Source organism: Phascolarctos cinereus, unplaced genomic scaffold, assembly GCF_003287225.1.
Source record: "Phascolarctos cinereus isolate Bilbo 61053 unplaced genomic scaffold, phaCin_HiC Scaffold_5;HRSCAF=322, whole genome shotgun sequence".
Lineage (NCBI taxonomy): Eukaryota > Metazoa > Chordata > Mammalia > Diprotodontia > Phascolarctidae > Phascolarctos > Phascolarctos cinereus.
In genome coordinates this window covers 212,405,396-212,422,903 of record NW_027555958.1, presented here as the reverse complement: position 1 = coordinate 212,422,903, position 17,508 = coordinate 212,405,396, and the positions used below count along the sequence as shown (strand labels likewise).

At 38.3% G+C, this 17,508-nt stretch overlaps 1 protein-coding gene across 1 annotated transcript in view; it reads right to left on the bottom strand.

The window, feature by feature from the left end:
* Window positions 1-9,585, bottom strand: part of COL21A1 (collagen type XXI alpha 1 chain) — a 235,160-nt gene extending 225,575 nt beyond the window's left edge. Inside the window, exon 1 of the mRNA XM_078155308.1 lies at window positions 9,305-9,585. The gene's annotated coding sequence lies outside the window, so the exon portion shown is untranslated. The remainder of the gene's footprint in view (window positions 1-9,304) is intronic.
* Window positions 9,586-17,508: the final 7,923 nt, after the last annotated feature.

Sequence of the window (17,508 nt, the reverse complement as noted above, 5' to 3'; positions counted from 1 at the left end):
TTTGAATCCTGTCTCAGGCATTGATCAACTTTATGATGCTGAGAATGTCACCTTACCTTTATGAGTTTACGATTCCTCATAAAATGGAAATAATATGTGCTGACCCCACTAGGTTGCTATGAGGATCAAATTAGACAATGTGTATAAAGCACTTTGGAAACCTAAAAGCACTATATAAACACCAGCTATTACTACTACCACTACTACTGCTGCTGTGGCTGCTACTACTACTACTACTACTAGTATCACCACTACTACCACCGACAAGGAAAGTGAGAAGAGGGGAAACCACTTACCCAAATTATAGGGATAGCTGCAATCCCAAAACTAAAACTCAAATATTTCAAAAAACTCTCAATTCACTGCTATTTCTACCTACCACACTTATTTTTGGTAGTTTTTACCTGTAAAAAAGGCCTTCAAGTTCTCTTCCACCTCTAAAATTATGACTCCAGTCATAGTGCTTCACACATAACAGGCACTCTGTTAAGAATGATAATGATCATGGAGAAACATTTGATGTACGAGTTAACATTTCTCTCTTGCAAACAAGAGGTGCAACTCAGACCTTCCTCATTCATTCACAGTCTCTCTCTGATGCCTGCTTTGCCTTGTATGGCTATGTTGCCTGCATGCACTAGGGAAAGGAAGGGAATATACATTTGTATAGCGCCTACTATATGTCAGGTACTGCACTAAGATCTTTTTTACAAATATTACCTCATTTAACCCTGATAATAACCCTGCAATGTAGGTGCTATTATTATCCTCCATTTTACAGTGAGATGGAGAGAGGTTAAGTGACTTGCCAAGGGTCACACAACCAGTAAGTTTCTGAGGCCAGATATGAACTCATGAAGACGAGTCTTCCCGATTCCAAGCCCAGAGTGTTATATTCACTGTACTAACAACTGCCTCATACCCTAGTAATTGTTGCTGTGATTTAGCTGTTTTCAGTTGTGTCCAACTCTTCATGACCCAATTTGGGGTTTTGCTGGAAAAAATACTGGAGTGCTTTGCCATTTACTTCTCCAGCTCATTTTACAGATGAGAAAACTAAGGCAAACAAGGTTAAATGACTTGCCCAGGGTCATATAGCTAGCAAGTATCTGAGGCAGGATTTGAACTCAGGTCCTCCTGATTTCAAACCCAGTGCTCTAGCCATTGAACTACCTAGCTATCCTAGTTAAGCTATTTATCAATTACAACTACTTTTATTATTCCTGTTATCCTCCTTAGCTGCAGTGTTATTCTCAACTTTTCTGAACTCTGTACCAGAGATGTTATGACTAAGTTTAGTCTATTTCTCATCTCTTTTGGACACTGAGAAATAAAGAAGTCAAAAGATTGACATGGCAGCAGGTGGAAAGGGAGAAAGAAGAGTCGATTTTTTTAAAAAAAATAACTGAGTAACTAGGCCCAGAAACTATACAGTGTTGACAGCTATCAGAATTTCCAGGAAAAACAATTTGCTTCCTAGACACTATCCCTCCAAAGGATCACTTTTTTTTTACTACTTGCTGAGACATTACTTAAATTCCTAGTCTACCCTCACTGAAGATTAAGATGTTATGGACAAATTTGTGCTAGCCAACAACATTTAGGGGGAGGGGAATAATAACCAGCTATTCACACTATGGGCCTTGCTTTATTTTTGTCATTTGTTTGGGATGGGGGGGTGAGGAGAAGAGCATATTTTTTCATAGAAAGTGGTTTTGTCTAACACAATATTTTGAAACAAAGATTTCTGTGAAACTTACTTTTGGTATATGAATGAGAGTTTTCTGCAAAAATATTTCTGATTGGCTATATAAAGATATCCTGATCATGCTAGTTATATTTTATCCTTCATCATCACAGATTTCTAAAGTGCTAAAAAGGTCATATGGTATATTTTATGTTGAGAGATGAACAATATTGTAGAAGTATTGGTCAAACAATTCAGTATTATTGGAAAATTCTTGCCCAGAAATTCCTAGACACTAACTTTAACTGCTTAGTGCCCTACAACTTCATAACAAGAGTAACCATTTATATATTGTGTACTCACCATTTTTAGGATAAAAATATCCTTTCAAAAATGTTTGAAGTTTTGGCTAGTGATAGAGATGCTTTATTCTAAATTTAAAATAACCTGCTAGAAAGTTGTTGAGGTTTTTTTTTGGGGGGGTGAGATAGGGGAATGCTAACAGGACATATGATTTGGAGGATTAGTTAACTTTCATAAAAAAAAGTGACCTCATAAAATTCATAAGTGGGATTTTTTTTCTTTTAAAAGGCAAACTGTTATCAATTCCTAACATTTCTTTTTGACACCAATAATGAGGAAAACAAACTGTTAATGAGTAACATAATATTGCAATCAGGGCTGAAATGACCTAGATCAAAACAATACAGTACAAAACAAAAATTTACCAAACTCTGAATCAAGTACAGCTCCTGGAAAAATTCCCAGAAGGTCACCAAACTTGGATTTGGAAAGAAAAAACAGATCCAAGTTTCTTGAAATTTTTTAAGATGTCTCTGAAAAAGTATTATAGGATCATAGATGGATAGCTGGAAGAGAACTTAGAGGCCATTGCATCTAATCTCATTTCCCTTTATCTTACAGATGAAGAAACTGAGGCTGAGAAGTTGAATAACTTGACCAAGATCACATAGTTACTATGTGTCTAAAAATCCCTATTCAAATCTGTAATGGCAAAATAACACCACAAATCAAAACCCAAGCTGCACAGTGTCCAAAGTCTGAGACACACAGGTGGGTAATTACTGGAAAAAAATACACCAAAGATAAAATTCTATAATTTTATTATAAAAGTCTCTTTGAAAGGGCAGAAATTTGTCATTGGGAAATCTTTGAGGAGGTAGGTTGGGAATTGTTTGTTGTTAAATAAAGGAGACAAAAAAGTTGGCACTTTCTTCTCTTTTCACTTCATATGTACTTGCATCCTCACTATCACACTGGCAGAAACCATTTTCTACTGACTTCCAAAAATGTTGGCTCTTTAACTAACTACCTACTCTCTAGCAAGTTGCTAGCGATCTCTAAGCAGTTATTTAACTCCTCTGGCCTCAGTTTTACCATCTAAAAGAAATATGAGGGGGTTTGAAACAAAACCGTCTCTAAAATCCATGAATCTTAATCAAGAGACTTACTTTGTACTAAGCATAAACATACTATACCTTGCATCTAGATGGAATAATGTACCTGAAACTTGGGTGACTTGAGTTTGATTCCTGCCTTTGACACCTCCTAGCTGTACGATCATGAGTAAGTCATATGACTTCTCTAAGCCTCAATTTTCTCATTTGTAAAATTAGGATTAAAAAAGCACCTGGTTCAAATGGCTGTTGCAAAGATCAAATGAAATAATATTTGTACAGCATTTTGCAGGTGTTAAAGTGCTATATTATAAATGTTGTTCAGAAGTTTCAGTTGTGTCCGATTCTTTGTGACCCCATTTGGGGTTTTCTTGGCAAAGATACTGAAATAGCTTGCCACTTCTTTCTCTTATTTTACAGATGAGGCAAATAGGGTTAAGTGACTTGCCCAGGGTCACACAGCTAGTAAGCATCTGAAGCCATATCAGAACTCAGGAAGATGAGTCTTCCTGTCACCAGACCTGGTGCTCTATCCACTGTGCCACCTAGTTGTCCTATATAAATGTTATCCATCATAATTATCTGTTTAAGCAGGATATGATTATCATAGATAGGCAGCTCAGCATGATAGACATGGAGACAGGATAAAGATAAGAGTCCAGGTCCCACCTCTGACCATGCTGACCATATAATACTGGACAAACCACTTACCCTGTAAGCACCACCTGGCCACTAAGATCATGGACTGAAAAGTAGGTATTAACTTGCATTACTTGACAAAGTTTCCTCATCCAAGGTTTTCTATACAAATTAAATCATAGGTCCAGCGGGGAGTGGGGGAGGAGAGGGAATGAGATGTGGCAGTCAAAGTTCATTACCACATGGATCAAAATTACTACAGTTGTTTATCTGGTAATGCAAAGGACTTCAGCAATTTTCAAGTAAATTCTCCATGGTATTATTAAATTAGTATATAAGTCAGAAGGCAAAATCCTGAAGATGAAGCTTAAGTACTTTGGCCACATAATGAGAAGACAGGACTCATTGGAAAAGAGTCTGATGCTAGGAAAGACTGAAGGGCAAAGAAGAAGGGGATGGCAGATGATGAGATGGATAGACATTGTCGTGGAAGCAACAAACATGAACTTGGACAAGCTTCAAGAGATAGTGGAGGACAGAAGGGCCTTTAGGGCTATGGTCCACAGGGTCATGAAGAATCAGGCATGACAGAATGACTGAACAACAAAAAATATAAGCAACAATTGAATGGCCTAAAAAGAGTTAATGCAACATTTAAAGCATCCAAGTTACTTATCATTTAGTGTCATTTACTCCATACTTCATAAGTAAACTATAATTATTGATTATATTTAATTTAGTGAATTCATTTATAGATGAGGAAAACTCGTAAGCTTCATCCTAAAACATCTTCTTGTGGATTTACAACATAGCCAGTAAGATGCAAGGTCTTTACATGTGCAATTCTGTTCATGTTAGACTATTGCTTCAAGAATCAGAGGACAACAGATTACAGCTGAAAGAAACTTAAAAGTCATTGAATACAATCCTTCCATTTATAGATAAGGAAACTGAGATATGCAAGAGGTTAAGTTATTCATCCAGAGTCATACATCTAATAATCATATGAGGTCAGACTTGGACCTGCTTTTTCCTAACACCGAATCCACTGCTATGGTTGTATCAATATGTGTTCCTTCCACCAAAGTCAATCACAGTCTCTTTATTTCCTAGTAGGTGATCTCCATGAGTTTCTTTGGAAAACAAACAAACAAAAAATTAATCATCTAGTGGTAAACCTGTCCAAATTCTAGGTTAACTTTTCAGTCAACCATCAATCATTCATCATTTATTAACTACCTACTATGTGCCAGCCATTGTACCAAGCACTAGGCACACAAAGACAAAAATGAAACATTTATTACTTTTGATAAGTTTATATTCCATTATAACACAGGAGCCACAACATTTTCATATAAGTAGATACAAAATATATACACAGTGAATACAAGGTAATTCCCCAGAGAGACACTAGCAGCTTGAACGAAAGTGGAGGAAATCAGAAAAGGCCTTTCTGATACTTGAGGTGGAAGTCAGTAAATTAACCAGCACTCATTAAGTGCCTACTAGGTATGTGTTTATGACTGACTGACTGCAAGTCATCTCCTGGGCTAGGAGGTCATCATTGTTCCCATTTTACAAATAAGGAATCAAAAACTGGTTAAGTGGTTATGCTCCAATTAAGAAGCTATTACAGTAGTCCAGATCAGTGGTAATGAGTGTCTGAACTGAACTGGTGTCCATGGAAGTACAAAGAAGAGGGTAGATATAAAAGATTTTGTGGAGGTACAAACAGAACTTAGCAACTGTTTGTATATGAGAGGCAAGAGGGAATGAGAAGTTGAGGATGACTCAGGGGTTACAATCCAGGTATGATTAGGAAGATGGTGGTACCCTCAACAGAAATGGGGAAATTAGAAAAGGAGGGGAGTTAAGGGGAAAGATAATGAGTTCTGTTTCCGATATGTTGCATTTGAGATGCTTATGCAATATCCAGTTAGAAATATCTAAAAGAAAATTGATACTTCAAGACTAGAGTTCAGGACAAAGACTAGGGTTAGACTTATGTATTTATAGTTATCTTTCGAGAGATGATAATTGATCCCATAGGAGCTGAATGTAATAACCAAGATCCTTTCATGACATCATACTTCATAGTGATGAAAATGGTAGTGGACTTAAAAGTTAAAAAAAAAAACAACCTTGCATCAAAGACACAGCCCTACAGTCTTCTAGCTCTATGTGGCTGTGTGTGTGTGTGTGTGTGGTGTGTGTGTGTGTGAGAGAGAGAGACAGACAGACGGAGAGACAGAGAAGACCATTCAAAAGATGCTTAACCTGTCTGTTTTCAAACCTGTAAAAGGGTGATAGTGTATACTGTAATACCTACTTGTTGTCATAAATAAAGCACTTTGCAAATGTCAAAGGGGTAAATAAATGTGACATTTTAACATAGCACCTAGCTCATATTCAAAGCCTTTGCATTTTGGTAAAATTTGCCATAGCATTTGAAAACCTAGGATCATCTTACACCATGACGAGGCATCAGAGTATGAGTCAATACTAATATACACAAGGAAATACAGAATTTTATTAGGGTTTAATGTAATTTACTTGTTCACAATAATGGTAATAATACAAGCATCATGATATTATGAGTTAGATGAGAAGTATTTGAAAAAGCAGCGTGGTATGGTAGAAAGAGCACCGAACTTGAAGTCAAGAAAGACATAGATTTTCCCAATTCTAGCTGTATGATACACTGGAAAAAGCATTTTGGATTGGGAGTCAGAGGTCCCAGGTTAAAATCCCAGTCTTGTCATTGTCTTTGTGATCTTAAGCAAGTCACTTACCTTCAATTTCCTCCTTTTTTAAAAAATAAAATGAGGGATTTAGAGTAGATGATCACTAAACTTTTCAAGTTTAACTCCATGTTCTTAGTTAAATTTTTACCATTAATGATTTTCCTCAAAAACTAAGTGACCCTGAGGTTCACTCAGTCCAATTACAATCAAATTATGTAAAAAGTAATTTCTTTTCTTATTTTTCATGTTTGCATTACGGCATTCTAGAGTTATAACAACTAGAGAAGTAAACAATTTATTAAATGGTTTCAACTAATAAAGGCAGCATTGTGTAATTAATTTGGAGAAGCTCTCAGAGATTGGAAGACCTAAGTTTAAGATATGCCTCAGCTGGGCACTATCTGTGTGACCTTGAGCAAGTCTCAGTATCTTCAAAAACTCTAAAGCTATAAGAATTCTACCAGAATTGGTAGGGGAAATTTCCTCACAAAGTGTTCCTTATACCAATGGAATCATGAACCTAGTTATAAACAAACAAACAAACACAAATGAATGAATTAATGCATGCATTGATGAATGAATGAAGAAAACTCCCCTTATCCCCCAACTTGGACCCAGTATGGATTTATTTCTTGCTCTGAGTCCTCATTTGCTTTCTTTTATATTGCCTTAAACAAATTCTGATGTAAATATATCAAGTTTCAGTTCATTCTGTCATTCAGAAGCCTGGGAAAACCCATAGTCACTTCTAAACCTGGCTTTTTCATTGATGAGAATATGCCATTTTATTATCCATTTCTTCATTTTACAAGAATAGTGTGAACCAAAGACAACTTCCCTGGCTATATATTGATTTGGAACATAAATGTCCCTAAAAAGGGAAATTTCCTCTGACCAGTTTCAATGCATTTATCAGATTCTACCTTGAACTGCTGATTGATGTGTCTTGGCTGCAAGAGCCATATAGCTGCAGAGTCCACAACAGGTCCTAGAGCATATGCTGACACAGAGCTCAGTACAATGAGCAAAATCTGATCATGGAGACAAATTTCCAGTGCCCATATAACTATATTCTTGCAGGACAGAGGGATTTTATTCAGGTAATTAAAGGGCATGTACCACACTTACATGCACAAACTGAAGTTTCAACTCATTATGCATGGGGGTTTTCAGGGTTAATCAAAAGTCAGATCCGTACCCCTCTCTTAACAGGTCTGCTGGCATTTACCAAAAACTGGCGTGAACACCAATATTTTTAAGAGTCATCCTGCTGCTCTGAACAAAAAGTCTTGGTACAGTCAGCACTGTGTTCATCACAGCACAAATGTGTTGTGACTGGACCAGTGCCTATTCAAGATTTTCTAATCCAGTTTTAGATTTTATAATCCATTTAAGCTCATTTGCAGAGTCATTTTTATCTATTTTTGTACTAGTGGCTCAGCAACAGATGAAATTTTAGCTAGCCATCATGAATTTCCAAACTTCTACAAAACTGGATTGAGTATGCTTACATTTCATCTCAACATAGCTAGAGTTTCTTCGGGGGAAAAAGTTACATAACTTCCTATACACCTTAAAGCTCTAAATGTTTAATTTTTTTAAAAAAAAGTTATTCTGAACCATGAAGTCTAACATTTGCAGGCATGACAGAGATACTGCTGGATCATTAATCTGTTGCCTGTGAGCAGTGCCAGATTTTCATGTTACTACAACTAGACAACTAATACATACACCCCCTTCTCTGGCTTCATTTCTTTAGTTTAAGAGGAAAAATAAACAGGACCACTATTCCCTCTACCCTCCCAAGGTAGCAAATTTCACTGTTAAAAAAAAAATCCAAGAAGACGGCCAGGTCTCCGCCCCTTTTAATCTCTTGGGGGGGGGGAAGCTTAAACCTTAAAGTCTGCAGGGTTTTTAGATGTGGGTAGAGACTAGGCCAGTCCACCTGCAGGTGCCGAAGTAACCGCACCCCTTAAAACAGAGACCTTGAAAGGGTTTTGTTTGTTTGTACATTTCTTTGTTTTTATAGGTGTCCAATCTTTTAAGGCAGGAGTTCTTAACCAAGGACCCTTGAACTTTTAAAAATATTTGAATAACTATTTCAGTATAATCGATTTCCTTTGTAATCTTGCGTATTTTATTTTACGCATTTAAAAGCATTATTCTAAGAAGGGATTCCCAGGCTTCACCAGATTGTCAAAGGAGTCTCAAATACCAAAAGGCTTAAGAATTTTTTTTAAAGTACTACCCAGCCACCTGAACGCCCAATCTTGGATCTCTTCTGGTCACTTCTAGTAGAAGGCAGAAAACACTTCGGGAGGCAGGAGAATGAAGGGGGATCTCCAACAGAAGGATATCTTGGATCGCTTTAAAATCATGCCACCTTACTCGCTGTTCGCACTTCTTCCAGTTCTCTCACCTCACCCCCCGCCGCCGCCGCCACCACTACCACTACCACTACCACTACCACTACCACCACCCCACCCCACCCCCGATCGCCCCCCACACACACACACACCTCACCAGCAAAGCCAGGAGGCTCTACCAGAATGTGCCCAGGACAAATCTTATCATTAGCAAATGGCACATACTAATCCCTGCCCTGCCCTCTCCAGGCATCAGCTTTCCTAGAACTACTCTACCTCCCCTCTCTTCCTCCTCTGAGGAAGTAGAATACGGGATGGACAAACCAAAGACGACAAGGCGGCAAAGAATGTATTCATTCGCCTATATGTCCGGCCGCCGACTCTAGGGAAGCTGGCTGATCAATCCGAGAGGTCTGGTAGGCTACGCGCGTCGCTCCCGGGCTCTCTTACCTGGAGCGCTCACTGGCCGCGCAAAGAACCAGGAGCAAAGAGAAAGAAGAGTTAAGCAGCCTTCTGCGCGCTCCGCAGTTCCCACACCCTCAAACTCCGACGGGCAGGTGAGGCAGCCAGGAACTCGGAAGCTTCCCCAAAGGGCACTAAGCAGAGAGACTGCAACCTCAGGCAGAGACCTGTGTTCCAGTTCTCCTGCGTCCCCTGGTTGCTTTCGCAGCACCGTCCTCCCCTCAGCAGCCAGCAGTAGGGAAGGCTCACCAGCTGCGTTCTGAAACTTTCTCTGTCTTAGGGAAGGCGGAGCCTGAGAGATAAGGTCCCCGACTCACCGCCCCCCACCCTCCCACCCTCTTTCCGGCTCTGAAAGCTTGAGGGTGGGTTTTGGATCAGTGTCCCAAAGGGCCAGTGCTTCCTCCTAGAGTCCAAAACCTGCCCCTGGGCATGCTCAGATTCGCGGCTAATCCATCCAGAAGAGCATAGTCTCAGATCTCAGTATCTGAATTTGGCAAGGGCAGAATGAGTACAGGGACCTGCAGAAAAGACAAGCAGAATACTTGAGGCCGAAAAAGAGCAAGCCGAATTTGAAAAGGGAGACAGAAAACACGAGAAAGGGAGCGGGGGTGCGTGCTGGACATGATTTATCCTGGTTCAGAGAGGCTACTTGTGCCTAGACTGAGATGACGACTGGGAGAACTCAGTTGGAACGTTGCATTTATTTCTGAGTGGTTTACAGAGAGCAACATCTTAGTCGAGTAGTTCATTCACTTGCAAGGACATGGGACGCAGTTCCCTTTGGGGAGCAAAGAGATCTGAGTGCATTGCTTTAGTGTGAAATGACACCAAATGGGAACTCTACTGAGGGAAAACCCTTTACAATATCCAATTTCACTGTATTATTAGTCAGTTCCACACAAATAAAACTCAGCCTTCCTTGGTAACATCAACAGCAAAAATCCAATAGAAATCCTTCAGTCTGCAAATTTTGGTCAATATAATCGATTCAATGGTGTTTCCATTAACAAAGAACACAATCGTTTAAGTTTCTGCCTTGTTCCTCAGAAATTTCATTACCGAGGTGAAAATGTTTTAAGGAATATGTTCCTAAATGAGGATTCCTTTCTTCCTCGACATTTATTGACAAGGGCATTTCTGCCTTCCCTCTACTCTCTTAATCCTGCTAAGGTGAGCTGTAGTTCCTACCCAACTCAAGACAAACTTCTTTGATTCTCAGTACTGTTCCCTGCCTAGTCCCAAGTGACCAAACCATGCCAGAGACTTCCCTGGGCAAGGCCTCAGCCTACACTGAGATGCTAAGCAGGAAGTTCCTTTATCCACTGCCCCTGAGACCACCACATTCTCTGCAACTAGCCCAACACTAAGAAATCCAACCTCCCAACACCCTCCATAATCATATTTTTCTTGTTTTTGTTTGTTTTTGTTTTTGATAACAGGCAGTCGTTATTCCCAGGAGATTAATTAACCAAATTAACAAAATTAATTAACCAAAGTATGGTACTGGAAATGTTCCTGTAGAATGTTTGACACTTCTGCATCCCTTAGCTTCTGGTACCATATTCCATATCTTACTTCCTTCCTCCTTTTCCCCAGGAAAAATACATATTATGAGGTGTTACCAATCAAAGTCTCCATGGTCAGGTTAGATTTAGTCTAAATACTAAAATTGTATACGATTTCTGAACATGTAGCAATTACCAAAAATCACTACATACACAAAGTAAGAAGTGTGTTTGAATAGTGGGCCACATGGCTCTTCTAAGCTGGCTGTATCACTTGAGGAAGCCTTGCATATCCTAAAGGGGTTCTTTACATCACATTATCAGGATGTTTCTGGACTCAGGGCAAATCACACTCTTTGTGCACCATACAGCCATCACACCTTACCAGAAAGTTATGTGCATAAAATATAATTAAAATTAATATCAAGGAATGCCTTGAAGGGGAAAGTAAGGAAATGGTAAAAGAATAGCAAATAGCCTGAAGGGCATACGTGAAAAGAGGGACCAATATATTATTACTAGATAGTCTACTTCAGTCCATCTCAAGTTACTTTCATTTCAACATTTTAAAAATGCCTATGATGGTGCAAAGCACTCCAGTCAATGCTCATGGAAATGAACAGGCAAATAAATCCCTTAGTATAGAGGCTGTAGGATTTAGCTGAAAGGAAAATAGTACTGAAGACTGGAAACCTGGATTTGAGCCCTTACTCTGTTGCTTACTCATTCCAGGACTGTGGGCAAGACACTTAAAACTCAGTCTTTGTCTCTCCCTTATGGACCTCCACTTTTGATCTGTCTCATTCATTGTGACAGACAAAGGAGAAGCCTTGGACTCTCTCCCTCAAAAGCCATCGTTGTAGACCTATGAATATAGGCCTTGGTTCTTCTCCTGCTTTGATATTTGTTCTTTTGTTTGATATGGAGGAGATAAATCTGGAACCTATGGTCCTATGAATTTTGAAGAGTCAGGAGAGTGAGATAACTGAGGATTCAGGAGTCTGGGGATCATATCTATGCAGGTTTTGTAGGCAGCCAAGCATTGATGACCCCCCCATCCCCAAGAATAGACCTTTAGGACTCAACCCAATAGTAGCAAAGATGCATTTGGATCTAAACTTAGTGGAAGTGACACTATGTAGAAACTGAGTCATCTGAGACCACTTTACCTATATATCAAGTATATGAGAGAGTATGCCTCTGAGGTGTTGGGGAGTGGGAGGTGTTTGTACTTTTATTCTTGCAAGATCTTTGAAGTAAATATGCTTTTTAATTTTAATTAGTGAAGACTAATTAGTAAACATTAATTAAAGTTAAATGAAGCTAAGGTGCTAGTCACTAGTAGCTAACAGTATGGGAAACAAACTAAAAATGCATGACCAATGACATTAGTAAAGAGACACCCCAACTCCTGAAGTTCCCCCTAGCCACTGAGGGGATGATGTGGCAGCCTGACTCTAGGAGAGTGATTCCAGTCTCTCCCCTCTCCAATATACCATCCACACAGATGCCAAAATGACTTTCCTAAAGCATAGTTCTGACAATGTCACTCTCCCATTACTCAAAAATCTCCAGTGGCTTCCTAGTACCACTAGGTTCAAATACAAATTCCTATATCCAGTTTTAAAGCCTTTCCTAACCAGGTTCTAACTTACTTTTTTGAACTCCATTATACCTGACTCCCTTTCTCACACCATACAGTTCAACTAAAGTGTTCTTCTTGTTGCTCCTCACACCCCATTCCCCATCTCCATGCCTTTGCACAGCTGTCCCTTGCTCAAGTCCCTCTCACCTCTGCCTCTTAGAATCTCTAGTTTCCTTTAAAGTTCAACTCAACTGTTTCCTTCTAAATAAAGCTCTTCTTGATTCTCCCATCTGGGAGTGGCTCCCCTAAATTATCTCATACCTACATATTTATTTTGTCTATATTTTATAAATACCTATATATGCACATTTGGCCCTCGATAGAATGTAAGTTCTTTGAGGGCAGGAATTGTTTCATTTTTGTTTTTTCTATTACCAGTGCCTAGCATATAGTTAAGCACTTTAAAATATGTATATATATAATATATATAATTGATTGGTAAATAGCTGTAACCCAAAGTTGTTGTTATTTGTCCTTTGTTTTCTAAGAGGACCAATGACATCATAAAGTGGTATCTTTACTTGCATATGAATTGGATTTCAGTGAGGCAGAGTTGCACAAAGTCATCAGCCTTACTCTCTTCCTCAGTCTCTGAAGTCAAATGGCAAGACAAAAGTCAGGATGACTGGCCATGCATGACCCAGGATGCAGTAGATGACCTTTGTGTCTTCAATTCTCATTCTACCAGGGGAAGTCTTTACATGCTTGGGGTGGACACCCCCTTAACTCACTTACAGGTCTGAGGCCTATCAGTTACCCTCATCCTGGTTTAGCCCATCTGCCAAGATAATTTTACTGGTGTATGGCTGGTGCACATGCTACAATTTCTTGGAGCCATAGATAAGAGCTGGGTGGCAGATGGGTGAGCAGTCCTGAAAAGGACTTAGCAAGTCCTCATACCAGAAATGTCCTACTTCTTATGCTTACTACCTATATGACCTTGGGCAAGTCTCTTAACTTCCTTGTACCTCAGTTTCCTTATCTGTAAAATGAGAGGTTTGGGCTGTATGACCTCAAGGCCCATTCCAGCTCTCTCTCTCTCTCTCTCTCTCTCTCTCTCTCTCTCTCTCTCTCTCTCTCTCTCTGTCTCTTTCTCTCTCTCTCTCTCTGTATATATATATATATATATATATATATATATATATATATATATATATAATATATATATATATATATACACACATATATATACATATATATGTATGTGTGATCTTATGATCCTAAGAGAAACATATAAAAGATCTGTGAAAGTGTCTTAGTCATGAGTCCATCGTGCCTTTTTTTTTTTGGATCACTTCTTTCACCTTAGATATGCAAGCTGTATCACTCATGCACACCTCCTAACAAACGGGTATCCCAAAGATCAGGGCCAAGGGCAATCTGCCAGATTTTCTGTAGCCTATAGATGGATTTGATCACCTGAAATGGACCTTCCTGGGCAGTCTGTTGGGACATTTTTAAAGGATATAATAAATTCCTGGTAAAAAATAAAGCTGTGACTCTTTATACAAGAAGACTGTCATTAAAGAGCATACCATCCTAGAGTATTCATTCTAAAAACCTAGATTTTGTATAAAATAGAAAGATAAGGCAGTCTCTGCTCTCAGGAAGCTCATGTTCTAATTGGGGAGAATGCAAGAGGGTTAAGCTGCAGGCAAGGTCCAGGAATCTGTAGGGAGTTTTAGCAGGTGAAATGGCAGTGCCCAAGCATAGAAGGGCTGGTTATCAACTTCTTAGTAAAATTCATATCAGTAAATTCAATAAAAATAAAATGCCTAGCATATGAAAACAAAGACACTGTGAATTAGTAGATTGAGAATTTGATGTTCCCAGAATCAGGCAGACCTCAATTTAAGATTTACAATGTCCCCTCATCTGCTATCCTTGATCTTGATCTTTTCTTGTCTCCCCCACCTAGACTCTTCAGCTCTTATATGTGTTGTCTTTCCCCATTAGAATGTAAATTCCTTGAGAGAAGGGACTGTCTTTCTTTCTGCCAGTCTTTATATCTCCAGTACTTAATACAGTCCCTTATAATTAGTGAGCAAGTAAAAGTGCTTAATGGGGCAGGTAGGTGACTCAGTGGATAGTGTGCCTGGTCTAGAGTAAGGAAGACTCATCTTTTTGAGTTCAAATCTGGCCTCACACATTTCCCAGCTATGTGACTACTTGCCCCTGCTGGCTTCAGTTTCCTCATCTGTAAAAAATGAGCTGGGGGAGGAAATGGTAAACCACTGCTATATCTTTACTAAGAAAACCCCAAACGGGGTCACAAAGAATGAGATGCAACTAAAATGACTCAGCAACAAGTGCTTAATGAATAAATGTTACTAACTTGACCTGACTGAAGAAAATACAAAGACGCCTTTCTCTCCTTCACAAAGCATGTAATGTTGCATAGGCAATAAGTCTTATACACAGATCATTATAATACTAAATATAATACTTACTAAATAGTAAATAATATAAACTAATTATAATACTAAATAAGTTAAGAGTGATACTAACAAAGTACTACAAGAGATATAGAAGACTAATGAGGGGATTAGTAATCTGTAGCTACTTAACTCAGTTGTTAAGAGCCTCATGATTGGGAGGCCAAGACTATTGATTCAATTCCCAGTAGACCAGTTAGCTTCACAATTACATGGTCACTGCATGGTTACTGTTGTAGACTGCAACCATAGCCCAAAGCAGAAGACCAGTAAAAGGGAATCAGGTGGATCAATGCAAATAATTTTTCATTATTGGTTAAAAAACAGTTTCTGTTGTGTGCTACAGGTTGTTCAAAAGACATTCTGTTTAGGAAAAGCAGAGCACTAAGTATTCTTATCAGAACAAATCAAAAACACACATACAGTTAAAAACCAAGAGAAGTTAAAGGCATTCATTAATTAAAAGCAAAATTTACTCTTTAGCTCTAAACATGCACCAGACTCAAAAGTTAAGATAATGTTGAGCAGAAAAGAAAACGTTCACATATGACTTTTTTTTTTTTGGTTTCAGGACAACTTGGGCATTAAGAAATAATTTTAAGTACTAGGAGTTACAGCTTTAGTATTAATGATGAGTTATAACTAAATTATGTAAAAGTCCCCCAAAATTTGGTCTATATTATCATTAGACTTAAATGATCTTTCTGCTTTGATTTTTTTTATATTACAGTGATGCTTTTTGTTTTACACATCACAGTCGTTTCCCTATACTCCCCCTTCCATAGATGTCTCTCCATTCTAAGCAAAACCAGCATTGACACAGTGAGCACATGTGCATGTGTATATAATAGTTTACATTTGTAGTTATAACATCTATATATAGCATAGGGAACTCTCTTATCTGTTCTCAAGCTAATATTGAGGGACATTGAATCTTTGAGTTTTTGATGGTTTTCTGGAAGAATAACCTCTACATGGATAAAAACTAGATGATATTTAGCTTTAGAAACAACAAAGGGAAAACTAATTATTTTTTCCTCAAGCACCAATTCTCTAGAACATACAGCAGCAAGTTATTGCTCTCGTAATTCATTCTATTTTTCTAAATGAATTTTCTGGTTACTGGACCATGAGTACCAAGCCCAACAAATGTGTATGTATGTATGTATGTGAAATATATTACATTTATGTAAGATATTTAAGTATAATTTTTTAATAGAATTATTATGAAAGCAATAACTTGCTGCCCTGTGTTTCAGAGGATTGGTGCTTCAGGCAAGGGCTCTCCTTCTGGAGTGCCAGACTTTTCTAACCAAGGCTCTGAAAGAAACAGAAAGGTAGCTCCTCATAGGATAAAAAGCTAGGAATGTGTTTGTTTTCACCCACTAGACTCCATCAGTATGCCTCAGATGCCTTCTCTCTCTTCCCCAGCTGCCCCCTTCTTCTGTTGGTGAATTTCTCCATATGCCTTCTAAATAAACCTCTTCTTGATTCTCCCATCTGCCAGTGGCTCCCCTAAAATTATCTCATATTTACATATTTATTTCATCTATATTTTATGAATACCTATATATGAACATTTGGCCCTCCATAGAATATAAGTTCTTTGAGGGCAGGAATTGTTTCATTTTTATTTTTCTACTACCAGTGCCTAGCATATAGTTAAGCACTTTATATATATAATACATATATATACACATATGTACATACATACATATATATACACATAAGTATATGTATGTATGTATGTATAAAATTGATTGGTAAATAGCTGTTGAGAAAGGATCCAGGTCAGCCATGCTTCATTCTTTGACTACATCATCGGACCCCAGTTGATACGTTCTTCCATCCCTCCCACACTACTCATAATGGCCAAGGCTTCCTCCACCCAACTTTTCACCTTCCCTTTAAGTGTTCTGTCTTTCTCCATTAGAGTATAAGCTCCTGGAGAGTAGGAGCTTGCTTTTCTGCTCTTATTTATATCCTCGGTACTTAGCACTGTGTCTGGCACATTTTAAATACTTAACAAATGCTTATTAACTTGGCTTGTTTTTTTCAAAGAAAGTTTTCTTGCTCCACTCATTTGGCTGAGTGTGTTAAGGGTTTCTTTTTTCTAAGACAGCTGCAGACAGTCTTAAGACTTTAAAAGCATGTTTGTGAAGGGTCTTCATGTCTAATTAACTTCCACTTCTGTGGAGAATAGAAATAATTTCTTTTTGTAGCAAGTCCTGGTGGCAAAAGTACTCTTTGGCAGCATGTCAGTAGAGAATTATTTGTTCTTTCTTATCTATTAAATATAACAAACTCTTCCATAGATATGTATTATACATATATGTATTATACATATATACATGCACTTCTGATATCATGAAAGTTTTGCTTTTTATTTGGACCTTAAAGGTTTGGGAAGTATTAAGTAGCAAGGATATAAATTGCTGAGCTCAGAGACAGTATTTCAAACTCAGCAGTGGTCTTTTGGAGAGCTTAGGCTCAGCATACTTCCAATCAGGAAGTCCAGTTAGACTTCCTCAGTGGTCCTAAGCACAGGGGACTATTATTTAGATAACAGAAGTGCCTATACTGGATAATTTCTCATAATTATCTCAA